We start from the raw sequence: 12,456 nt of genomic DNA on the forward strand, positions 1-12,456 counted from the left end.
CGGCCCGTCAAGAAGTCCAAGACCCAGTTGCACAGGGCGCGGTTCAGAACCATGTCCCCGAGCTTAGTGATGAGCTTGGAGGCCACTATGGCGTTAAAGGCTGTGCTGTAGTCGATGAACAGCATTCTTACATAGGGTCAGTTGATTCATTGGGTTATTACTTACAGCTTTGTTGACCTGAGTATTAGATGGTTCATATTTCGGACAGCTCTAAAACAGTATGTATACAGTAGAATAATAAGCACAATACTGTAATATCAGAGAATTGTGCCAATTAATTAAAATTGAAAAACACAACCAGGAAAATAGTGACCAGACACAGGTTCTGCAGTTGAGGTATGAAAATAAAGACATGTGAGCTGAGGACAGGTGGGTAAATGTTTACCAACAGGTAGTAGACCATGTCAGAGAACAACAAGACAAATGTCAGGACCGGGAACACAGGTGTGGTATGTGAGCAGAGAAAGACTCTAGGTGAGTCAGAGGTGGGTTCCCTCTCAAAACGTTGTCAAGCAGGTGCATAGCGTGACAGGAATGATGCATGTCCAACTCTGAACGTATCCCCCTCTGACGTAGCAACAGCTCTCACGTCAGAGGAGGCTGGTGGGGGGAGCTATAGGGGGACGGGCTCAGTGTAATGACTGGAGTAAATGGAACGATATCAAACATATGGAAATCACGTTTGACTCCGGTCCATTTTATCACTCCATTACAATGAACCCGTCTTCCTATAGCTCCCCCCACCAGCCTCCTCTGCCGCACATATGTTCAACATCATACTAAACTTTATTTCAAGTGCATTTAAAGTTTGATTTGATTTAGTCCTATTCTTAAAATGGTATTTGTGGTTGAGATGAATCCGACGTGAATCCAACATATCAATTATTAATTTGTAGACAAACTGGATTTAAAGCCAGACTAAGTCAGTGGTACAGATGGAACTATCCAAGCAGTAGATACGTCTTTTAAATGTTGATATTTGGTTGTGTTACCAACCAAACACAATTCAATATTACTTTTGTAATATAACGTAAATTGCCTAAAGTTAAGTCTATCTTACAAACGTATGTAACATTAAACTTTAAAACAAGTACCAGATCCATGAACACATTTTGATTTTAGTCTAACTATATAATCCTTATTATTTAATCATATAAAGAATGCATGTTTAAGATGACATGCCTAGGTTGTCGCAGGTCTGTGGAGATTTTCACAATTGCTGTAATAATCTGTACAGAATGTCAAACGGCATTGATAACTTGCACAATGTACTTTTTAATGTAATCTCAACTACAATACAGGTCATTTGATTCTGCTATTAGATGAAGCACAGTGATAACACGTCATTAATCGGTTGTATACATCAAACAAAACATCTGACCTTGTATTCCAATTTGAACTTTACTGTGCTTTTAAATGTTTGAAAATTCAACAAACGTTTGGCTGTCTTTTTGAGTGGGTGATTATAGGTTATAATCTCATTGATCAATGTCTCAACCAAATACTACCCAATTATCCATGCTGAAATTACATAGTGTGCCCAGTGAGTTGGGTCTAACTCTACATTACTTAGATCCTGTACTTACTTTCAACTCCATTAATATAGAAATAAAATTGAATACCATATAATATTCAAATTTAACAGGCTAGTTAGTAATATGAGAACTGAAAAGATGTTAAGGGTCAGATTCACTAAGCAGTTACAACCTGCAAACTTTAACACCTGTTATATTCCAGAAATAATTATACATTTAAGTTAAAACAATATCATAAAAAGTTGAAAAAGTAAGCAGATTGACAATATGTAGGCTAACTTTTCTTTCTTAAAAGTTTTGTTTCCGTCTTAGTCCGGTACATATTTCAGAACAGGCTTTGACGTTTTAGGGGCGTGTCCCACCTGTCACCTAACGATGGTGAGAAAGTCACAGAAACTTCCCGTTGGCTAACAGCCTGTACATTTTCCTCAATAACAGTTGGGAAACATTTGTGATTTTATTTGTGCTGTATATGCTTATTTAAGGACCATTGTTGATATTATATTGGTCTGAAAGGGGAAGGACAATCGTAAACTTGCTTTATTTAATTATTCTCTCAGGGGGTCAGTGCTGAAAGTAGCTTAAATCTGGATTGTTGAATTGCCGATGAGAAACAAATGTTTTATGGAGATGAGGACAATCCCGACAAGGTTCCAGCTATGCGGTGTGGTGGAGTACGCTGTGTCTGTATGCAGTGCTTTACCAGGTAAAATCTATTCCTCACAGAATCTTTCTCTTCTGTTCAGAACATAGACCTACAGTAGGCTACCTATAAGTCCAGGGGTCACTGACTTGATATTGACTGTTCAATTAACACTGAGGATGAATAGCTTTTCTTGTTGTCCTTTATGGCAGTTTTTTTACAAGGATAATTAAATGTGGATATGAAAATGATATTAGATTGAGGTAGCCAGGATGAGATTACAGTGTTGTTGGTTTTTTCTATCAATTTGGTGCAATTTCCACGGCTATATGGTACATTTTCACAACTGTAAGCACAACAATCAAAATAGATCATCAAAATGGTTTAAAAACTCTAAGCACATTTTCAATTGACTGAGTACAACAAACCAAATCACTTAAGTAACTTGTTGCCAGTGTGATTCAATTGGAAAATGTGGTAAAATTCACTCTATATGCCACCATTTGGAATTATAGTATAGTCTACAATGCACTGCTGAAATACCTGGGTTGTATTTAAAAATATATTCCACTCATTATTTGTATTTCATTGATACACTGAGCTGATGAATTTCAAGCACAGACAGGCGATACTGTATCAGTTGACAAGTCACGTAGAAAAGGTGATTTTGTACAATGTTTCATGGGGCAGAAATGGCATACAACATTGTGCTATGCTTTTACAGTAGCCATCTGCTTTAAAATACCCCTATTTCTGATTATTTGTCTTGTGTACTGTATAAAGATAATGAAACTGTTAGACTGACATATTTCTCAAATAAAATAGATGTTGCATGTCAAGTTATAGTCAAATACTTTATGGAAGATGATATTCAGCACTTCAAAAAGAACAGTGTTGAAATGTGTATCTTGTATTTTTTGCTATTTGATTAAATGGTAGGTAAAATTACTAAATGGTGAGCTTATTATTTAGCAACAAAACCGACACGTGCGCAACTATACAAACTGAGTTGGCTTAGACTTGACATGTAAAATGTTGTTAGTCTCCTAATGTTTATTGAAAACATAAATACATTTGCACAATGAGCACTTGTCTCTCAAATACATAGTTACAGTTGTTGGTTAGCGAGCTAGCAAATGTTTTGCCATATTAGCATAGACATGACATCAGTCAAAACACTAAAAAACAAGACATGTTATCAATAACAAGATACAACAATCTGAAACGAGTCACCTACGATTACCCACCATGCAGATTGTCATTGTTGCTAGCCATCTGACCGTTCAGAATCATAACCAACGCATCATTTGTGACGTTGTCAGCCAACCCGTCTATATGTGACTAAACAAAATCTCAGAAAATATACAATGCCAGGGAAAAGAGAACGACAATTACCAGGAACTAATCTAATCGTACAAATTACAGCTTGTGGCATTGTAGATTTGAATGTGTGTGTGCTTGCGTGCATGTGAGAGATTGTGTGATCAGAGTAATTGTCACATCCTGACCATAGTAAGTTGTTATTTTCTATGGTAGAATAGGTCAGGGCGTGACAGGGGGGTTTTCTAGGTTAGTTTGTCTATGTTGTTATGTTCTAGTTTTGTATTTCTATGTTGGGTTGTTCTAGTTTTTGTATTTCTATGTTGGGCTTTGTTTGAGATGATCTCCAATTAGAGGCAGCTGGTCATCGTTGTCTCTAATTGGAGGTCATATTTAAGTTGGTGTTTGTCCCACCTGGGTTTGTGGGAGATTAATTTTGAGTACTGATGTTTCACCTCTGCGTCACGGTTTATTGTTTTTTTGTCATTCAGTTTATTTATGTATTGCATAGTTTCACAGTATAAATAAAATGTGGAACGACACACGCTGCACTTTGGTCCGCTTCTCCTTACGACAACCGTGACAGTAATTGTATTATTGTTTCGGGACACTTTTGATAGTGTAAATTCAGGTGTGTCAGAACAGGCATACAGTAATGCGTTTGCTTTAGAATTATTTACAACTTATGTTACGTAACATATTAGATTAAGGCTTCCCCTATTGTGTTAAATATTCATTTGTAACTGACACAGAAATAGCTACAAAGATATCACAGGTATTAAAAACAACATTTGTTTAATGTTTTTAGAGATTTGATTTGATTTGATTTGGATCTCTTTTAGTCCCCATTTGGACTAATCTTCCAAGAGTCCTTAAATATTAAAATACAATTAATATACGAACACATTTTCACATATAACACACTATTACAAACATACATAATATACTAACGTAATAAACCAATAAATAATCAATCTAAAATATATGAATTCTTCATCTACTGTAATCCCACAACATTTCTGTGTATTATATTTAAATTGTTTTAAAATAATGTTTAAATTTATATATTGAAAGGTTTCTGGTTTGCTCAGTTAATTTATTCAATTTCTTTATTGCTCTAAATCGAAATGTTCTTTTGCCTATTTCTCTTTTCTGTCTGGATAACGCATAGATGGTGGACAATCTATTCCTAGTATTTACGGAATGTCTGTCTCTTACCAACTGATTACCGTTGTGAATTGTACTTGGCCGTTTTAAATGATGTATATTATGAAATAAAATAAGCATGTTTTTTTCAATTATCTTGTCGATTGATGACCAACCAAGAACATTGCGTATGACTGCAACAGAAAAACCATATCTCCACCGCAAAACAATCCTTGCTGCTTTGTTCTGTGCAATCTGCAGCCTCCTAACTTCACTTGATGATGCATTTCCCCAGACCACAGAACAGTAGTTCACTTGACTCTCAATTAAAGCTTGTGTTATTTGCTTAAGAATTTTTCCTGGTAAATATTTAGCTATCCTTCTGATTATGCATGCTGTTTTAATAATTTTTTTACATAGATGAGTTATTTGAGATGACCATGATAAGCAGTTGTCTAGCTGCACTCCTAATAGTTTGGTTTCTGCCACTTCTTCAATTTGTACTCCTCCCATACTTAATTGTATCCCATGCTGTTTTGGCCTTTTCCTAGTGGAACAGACCAACATAACTTTGGTTTTCTTGGTGTTTAAAACAAGTTTATTCTGGCAAACCCACTCCCTAATATTCTCCAAATCTCCTTGTAAAGCTTGCTGTACCTGTTGAACCGATTGTCCTGCTGCATAAATTGTAGTATCATCTGCAAATATATTTAGAGATCATGTCACAGTTTAGCGTGAACCCCTTTTTACTCTACCCAACACAGGGTTTAATGTTCTCCAGCACACAACACAAGACCAGGACAGGTAAGTAAACTCAAGTAACCTCCCCTCAGGTAGGTTACCCTCCCTGACTACCTCAGGTAAATAGCGGGAAAAAGTGACATTGTATTTGGATACGGCACTGCAACAAGATAGTTATTCTAAGGGAAGGCACTGCAAACAATATGGTTAAAGGCACTACAATCTCGCTCTGGTGCTGCACACAATATGGGACCCACCCTTGGCCCTGCTCTACTCTACTCTGCCAACCCCTCTAATGGATTCTACTGCTATGGGACAAAATAGGGAGGGGGAAAGACAGACAAGACAACATATCGGGTAGAAAGGGTGGGGATAGGTTCTCGATTTCTAGGGCCCGACGAGAACCATATCCCCACAAAATACAATAAACGTCTCTGTATGGCGTTATCCAGATCCGCACAGCTCCCTGTCCTGGAATTCACCCGGTCTGAGACTGCATGGTGACGTCAACAATGGACCCGGCTCCGCTGCAAAATGAGGGGAAGACAGACGGCAGGGAAACCTGCCAACAATAGTGGCCTTCAGTGGCGTGGCAAAACTGCCCAGAAGAGAAAGAGTGGTGTAAGGGGAACACAGGAAAAATCATGTCCCTTACTTGGCGGAGCTAAAGCTCCTTGATGTGCGTTGTACCAATGCCTCTCTTGGTCCTCTGCTCTTGGATTACCACTCAGCTCCACAGCCCCAGTTTATTGTCAGCGCAGCTGCCCTCTTCCTCACTTGAATTTGCAAATAAGACTTTTCGTCCAGTGCGATCACAGCAAACACCTAAACAGACAAGACATGGAAACTTGCATAGGAGACCGATCCCCACAGAGAGAAATTTTCTGCTCAACTCCCAGCCCCAAATGCCACAAAACACAGGGCTTTTAAAGGAAATTACAGCCAATCTCCAGCTACCTGTCTGATTAGCCAACTCGCTGGAGGTGAGCCTGATCCCCCCAGCCCCGCCACAGGTCTGTGGAGTTGCATCTGGGCGCGGTCTGAAGGTCGGGTAGGGGCAAGGCCGCACATGGTTCCGATGAATTGTCCGCATTGGTCCCCCTTCCTCTGGGTGGATACGAATGACTGGCAGGCAGTCCAGGCCGAAAGGGGCCTAGAATGACAAAAGGCTGCAGTTGCTATCGGGTGGCTAGTTTACCCTGATCACATTGTCGGAAGTCCCCCAGTAACACCCGTTCACTAGCCATCAATGGAAGGTCCTTGTCGTACCGCTATTTGTCTCGCCCCTGCGGATAGAGAGTCCTTGCCTCGACCTGACTGTAGGCCCGTCATAGCTGGTCATGATGGTGCCTCACCCATCCATCTAGGTCAATCCAATCGGGGCCTCCACACCTGAAATCACATCAACAGGAAGATGGGCATGCCTACCACACATTACAAAGAATGGGGTAAGTCTGGTGCTGCTATGTTCAGTGTTGTTGTATGCCTGCAGAAGCATGGGTTACTGCTCTGGCCAGCGCATCTGCTCATCTTGCCCAAGGGACCCAAGGAGAGATAACAATGTTTGATTAAACCCCTCACAGGCCCCATTGCCCTGAGGGTGGTACAACATGGTTCAGATCTCCTTGATGCAGGGGAGAGGATATACATCCTTGTGGGTCAGTGCATTGAGTCGCTGGTAGTCTACACAGAACCTTCAGTTCCCATCCTTTTTCTTCACCAGTACCACTGGTGCAGCCCAGAGACTTGAGCTTTCTGTGATTACCCCAGAATAGCATCCCTGCCATTAGGAGTCTCCGCGTACAGGCTTGGTGGAATTGGTTGGTGTCACACTCGCTATGGATGGCAGTACCTGTGGGAATGTGATGTAGGACCGAATCAGACTTACCAAAATCTTCCTCATGGGCAGAGAACACACTTGACCAATGGGCTAGGTGTGCATTGAGCCTTTGTTGCAGTGTTGGCTCCAGTCCCTCTACCAGTGGGATGTTTACAGGGCTTGGCCATCAGGCTGTAGCTGGACTGTCTGCACATCCACCTCAATATTACCTGGTGTCTGGGTGTGTAGCACCAGGTCTCGCTCTCCACAGATCTGAGAAGGCTCCAAGAGGGAGCTGTGGCCAGTGGGCATCACCTTGGTATCTCAAGGCGGTAAGGTTATAAGTTTAGCAGTCGTAAGGGTAGCCTTCCTCCTTGTACTCAACACTGTGCGAGCAATTCGCCTCTCAACTCCATCACCAGGATCCTCCACGACATGACAGTCTTTGGAGGAGCTCCCTCCGAAAACTCTGGCCCACAGCAACTTCTCACTGCTAGCTGAGGTCCCATTGGGGTCCCCATTGGACAGGCGTTCAATAAATGGTCCCCCCTCAGGCTCATCGGTCTGCATGACTCATCTGCATGACTCATCTGCAGACAGTAAAAGCATTCTGCCACTCCTTCCTGGCAGCTGCCCCCAAGGTGGTGTTGAACCCAGTGACGCCCTGGGAGACTCCTTGGAATAACTCCTTCCAGTATTGGGCTATAACATTCATCCCAAGGATTCCTTGGTCTGCCCCCAGACAGTCATCCTTGACAATCACAACCCCCTTGACTGGAACTTTCACTCCTCCCACAACAAAATCATTGACCGCATAGCTGACATAAGGGATGTGTAGGCCATTGACTGCCTTCAACATGAGCCAGCGGAGGTCTGACAAATCCTGCATGGAGAGATGGCCAAACCACTTCTGAAAAAACTGAGACTGAACATCGTTACTTGGGATCCCTTATCCAACATACATGGTATTTTTATTCTGCTGTCTCCACTTCCACGTGAGGGCAGTTTCCCAGCAGACTTCTTTCCTAACAGACCTCGCAGGGCTTTCCGCTTGCTAGGTGGCTGCAGCACTGACCGCTCGCCCTACAACGGCCGGGGATTCCTGTTTTAAAAGGGCCTGTTCATCTCTCTGGGTGAAGCAGAAGCACTGGATGTGGCCAGGCTGTCCACACCCGAAACAGATGGGTCTGCCCTGCCGGTCCTACTGCAATGTGGCTCTCCTTCTATCAGAGAAAGGAACATGCTGCCCGTCTGTACATGCCCCCTTGGCTACTCACTCAGCCATGGCGGCGCAGTTGAATGAGTCTTCTGACGTCTGATTTCTCTCACTAGGGTCTCTGTCAGGTTGCTCAGCTGCTCCTTCATCTTCTGCAGTAGCTCAGTACGCATGTTCTCCTTCCATTGCTCCTAGTCTGCATTGGTCACAGCAGCTGGGGCGCCACCTGTAGGGGGAACAGTACGGCAAACCTGGCAGTCCTTTTCCGCCATCTCTCTGGCCAGCGACTCAGACTCCTGACTAACCTGAGTGAATGTCATCCCTTACTGTCGCCGTGCATACTTTTGGAGCTCCTGTTTCAGAGGGCCCTCCTTTAGACCTTTAACAAATTGGTTCCGAAGAGTTGATTCATCCTTGGCAGATCCGTCCGGTTCTGATTGGAGCCATCAGCTAAACAGCTCCTGTGTGTGCAGGAGGTAGTCTCCCATAGGCTCATCTCCCCTCTGGTTACAATCAAAGAAGCGGCACAGGAGAGTGATTGTAGGGGTGAGGCTGCCAAACTAGTCTTATAATGCAGCCCACGAAGAAGGTGAGATCCTCTGGGCTTGACTAAACATGGTTTGTCTTTGCACTGCCGTCTAGAGCCCCCATGATGAAATAAACATGCTGTTATTCTGCCAGTCCTTGCGACCTCAAAATGGCTTCGATTTGTGCCCCCCACTCCCAAAATCGAACTCCATTACTCTCAGAAGAACCTTTGGGAATCCAGGGTGAACACATGAACCAAGGCATTGCTACAGGAGTATACTGAGGTAGTGGGCCTGCCCCTGAAGGACTAGAGCCTTCTGCCCCCTGTGCTCCATCCCCTAGCTGATCCATAGCCCCCTGTGCAAGAGAAGTGCTCATGGAGAAATCCTGATGACAACGCCACTTTAAGAGGTGTCACAGTTTAGTGTGAACCCCTTTTTACTCCACCCAACACAATATTTAATGTTCTCCTACACACAACCCCAACACAGAAGACCAGGACAGGTAGTAAGTATGATCAAGGTAGGTTTTATTTTAAATTCATGGGTTAACATAGATTGGATCGCGTTTTCTGACCTCCCACAGCAGACTGTACGATTTCCCCAGACTGTTTCGACACAATAGCCTCCCCTCAGGTAGGTTACCCTCCTTCAGTTAAATAAGCGGGCATGCAGAAGTTACACTGCAACACACTGCACACTGAATTATTTTGATCTGGCACTGCAACAATATGGTAGAAGCCACTACAAATCTCACTCCACTGCACACTGAATTATTCTATGGCACTGCAACAAGATAGGATTGGTGGGTCCCCCATGGGACGGTTGAGCTAACGTAGGCTAATGTGATTAGCATGAGGTAAGTAACAAAACATTTCCCAGGACATAGACATATCTGATATTGGCAGAAAGGTTAAATTCTTGTTAATCTAACTGCACTGTCCAATTTACAGTAGCTATTACAATGGAAGAATACCATGCTATTGTTTGAGGAGAGTTCACAGTTATGAACTTGAACATGTATTAATAAACCAATTAGGCACATTTGGGCAGTCGACACAATTTTGAACAGAAATGCAATGGTTCATTGGATCAGTCTAAAACTTTGCACATACACTGCTGCCATTTAGTGGCCAAAATATAAATTGTGCTTGGGCTGGAATAATACAGTATGGCCTTTCTCTTGCATTTCAAAGATAGTACAAAAAAAATACACGTTTTTTTCTTTGTATGATCTATTACCAGATCTAATGTGTTATATTCTCCTACAATAATTTACCATTTCCACAAACTTCAAAGTGTTTCCTTTCAAATGGTATCAAGAATATGCATATCCTTGCTTCAGGTCCTGAGCTACAGGCAGTTAGATTTGGGTACGTCATTTTAGGCAAAAATTGTGAAAAAAAGGGCAGATCCTTAAGAGGTTGGGAAGGCACTGCAAGCAATATGGTGAAAGGCACAATGGTACAATGCCTCTCTCGGTCTTCTGCTCTCAGATCACCACTCAGGTCCACAGCCCCAGTTCGTTGTCAGCACATCTTAACAATCAGTTTGGTTTCACCACACCACTACTATCTCAGTAGTGCAGTCAAAGTAGTGTGATCAAACTCAAAGTATTTTCTTTCATTTGTGGTAAAGGATTGTCTCATCAGAGTTAATACAGAGTTTCTTTAACAATGAAGCCTCTGTATTACAGTCTTGATTTTTATGAGTCGTTAACATTGATCCTGTGATCTGTCGTTCTACAGAAAGATGACCAGAGCCACAGAACTCCTACACATGGGAACTAGGACACATCCAAGGCTCCTCCGGGTATCCTTCCTAGTCCTTCTTCTTCATGCAGCCATAGGTGAGGTCTTATTATAGGGTAAATCCGTTAGAATTCAATCACTTTTTGACAGCATCCCTTTTGATTTTTACAAAAGTTTCCAAACATGTCTGCCCATTGAAAAAGTGGCCAGAAAGTGACTTTTTGGACCTGAAGTTGACCCAATTTGCATACCCCATCATACCATGAGACATCCATCACTCGAAAAGATAAACGGTTAAGTTTAATATAATTTAAAAGCTTACAAACAGTTTTAAATTATTTTATAATTTATTTTATCTAAAAATACGCAAACTCCGTTTTTTTAAATATTTGCTTATGTTGTAGTTTAAACCCTATTTCACATAAATCTGAGGTTTTTCTGTTGTGCCCGCCATTGGTTGAGCCACAATATGCCCTTGGATACGGGGGTGTCATTTCAAAAATCAATGTAGAATTCATATTCCTTCAGACCACTGTAATTTAGCTGGTACACCATTGACATTTTAATTTAATTGACATTTTAACTTCTAATTACGAACACCAAGATGACCGCCGGTCCACCCACTGTCGAATTTGAACTTCAATGGTCATGTCTATTCTATTAGCTATATTTATATGATTTCAATAGGTTGCCTATGGAGGATTGACAGTATAATTTAAAACAACAGATATTCACATTCAAGTCAACATTCTCTGATGTGTGGACCTCCAACCATCTTTGTGGTACCATTTGTAAGTTTACATTTCAATTGTATTCTCATTTTAGTACATTTATCAGCCAAAACATGACACCCACCCTGTATTCAAGAACATGCTGTGGCTCAACTGATGGTGGGCACAACACAAAGACCTCAGATCATTTCAAATGCAAGTTAAGCTACAACCTATGCAATGTTTCAAAAAATCTATGTTTACAAGTTTTTAGATAATTCAAGTTCAAGGTTAAAAAAAATACATTTACATTTTTTTTTTTTTTTTTCAGAAATTGTAAAATCGTTTGACAACCCTGTTTGTAAGCTTTTAAATTGTATCCATCTCAACTGTTTTTCTTTTCCACTGATTAAGACATGGATGTCTCATGGTATGGTGGGGTACACAAAATGGGTCAACTTTGAGCACCTTTATCTCCTGAATGATTTGGCATTCAGGTCCAAAAAGTCCCCCTTCTAGTAGCATAGTTTCTTATGTTGTCATTAGGTTTCATGCGGAGAGATGTTGAATTATCTGTGTCTGTTGTCAGGACATTCGTTTGCACAAAGTTTTCCATCTTCACCCTCTCAATCCATCATTAACACATCCTTCACTCTCTGCAGCCTCTGCCCCACCTCCTCCACCCTCTGCCCCACCCCCTTCCCTATCTGCCCTGCCATCTTTGTCCTCACCGCCACCAAATGCACAGCTTAAAACAACAACCATACCAACTACACCAAATATTACCATGTCAACTAAAACTACCGCACTTTCTACACCAAATACAACCACAACAATTACTTCAACCACGACAACCACACCAACTACATCCACACCAACCACAACCATGTCAGCTACAACAACCACATCTACTACAACATCTACCACCCATTGTATTGTAGCATCAACCATGTCCCATACTGACACAGCAACTACACCCTATCCAACCACATCAGCTATAACCATGACACCTGCAGCTCCATCAACCATACCATCCACAGCTCCATTA

At 41.7% G+C, this 12,456-nt stretch overlaps 1 long non-coding RNA gene across 1 annotated transcript; it reads left to right on the forward strand.

The window, feature by feature from the left end:
• Positions 1-1,772: 1,772 nt before the first annotated feature.
• Positions 1,773-12,455, forward strand: LOC115153717 (uncharacterized). Its single transcript, XR_003867747.1, has 3 exons — positions 1,773-2,241; positions 10,696-10,796; positions 12,071-12,455. It is a non-coding gene; the product is annotated as an uncharacterized LOC115153717 (long non-coding RNA).
• Position 12,456: the final 1 nt, after the last annotated feature.

The sequence above is a fragment of the Salmo trutta genome, chromosome 19 (assembly GCF_901001165.1).
Source record: "Salmo trutta chromosome 19, fSalTru1.1, whole genome shotgun sequence".
Classification (NCBI taxonomy): domain Eukaryota; kingdom Metazoa; phylum Chordata; class Actinopteri; order Salmoniformes; family Salmonidae; genus Salmo; species Salmo trutta.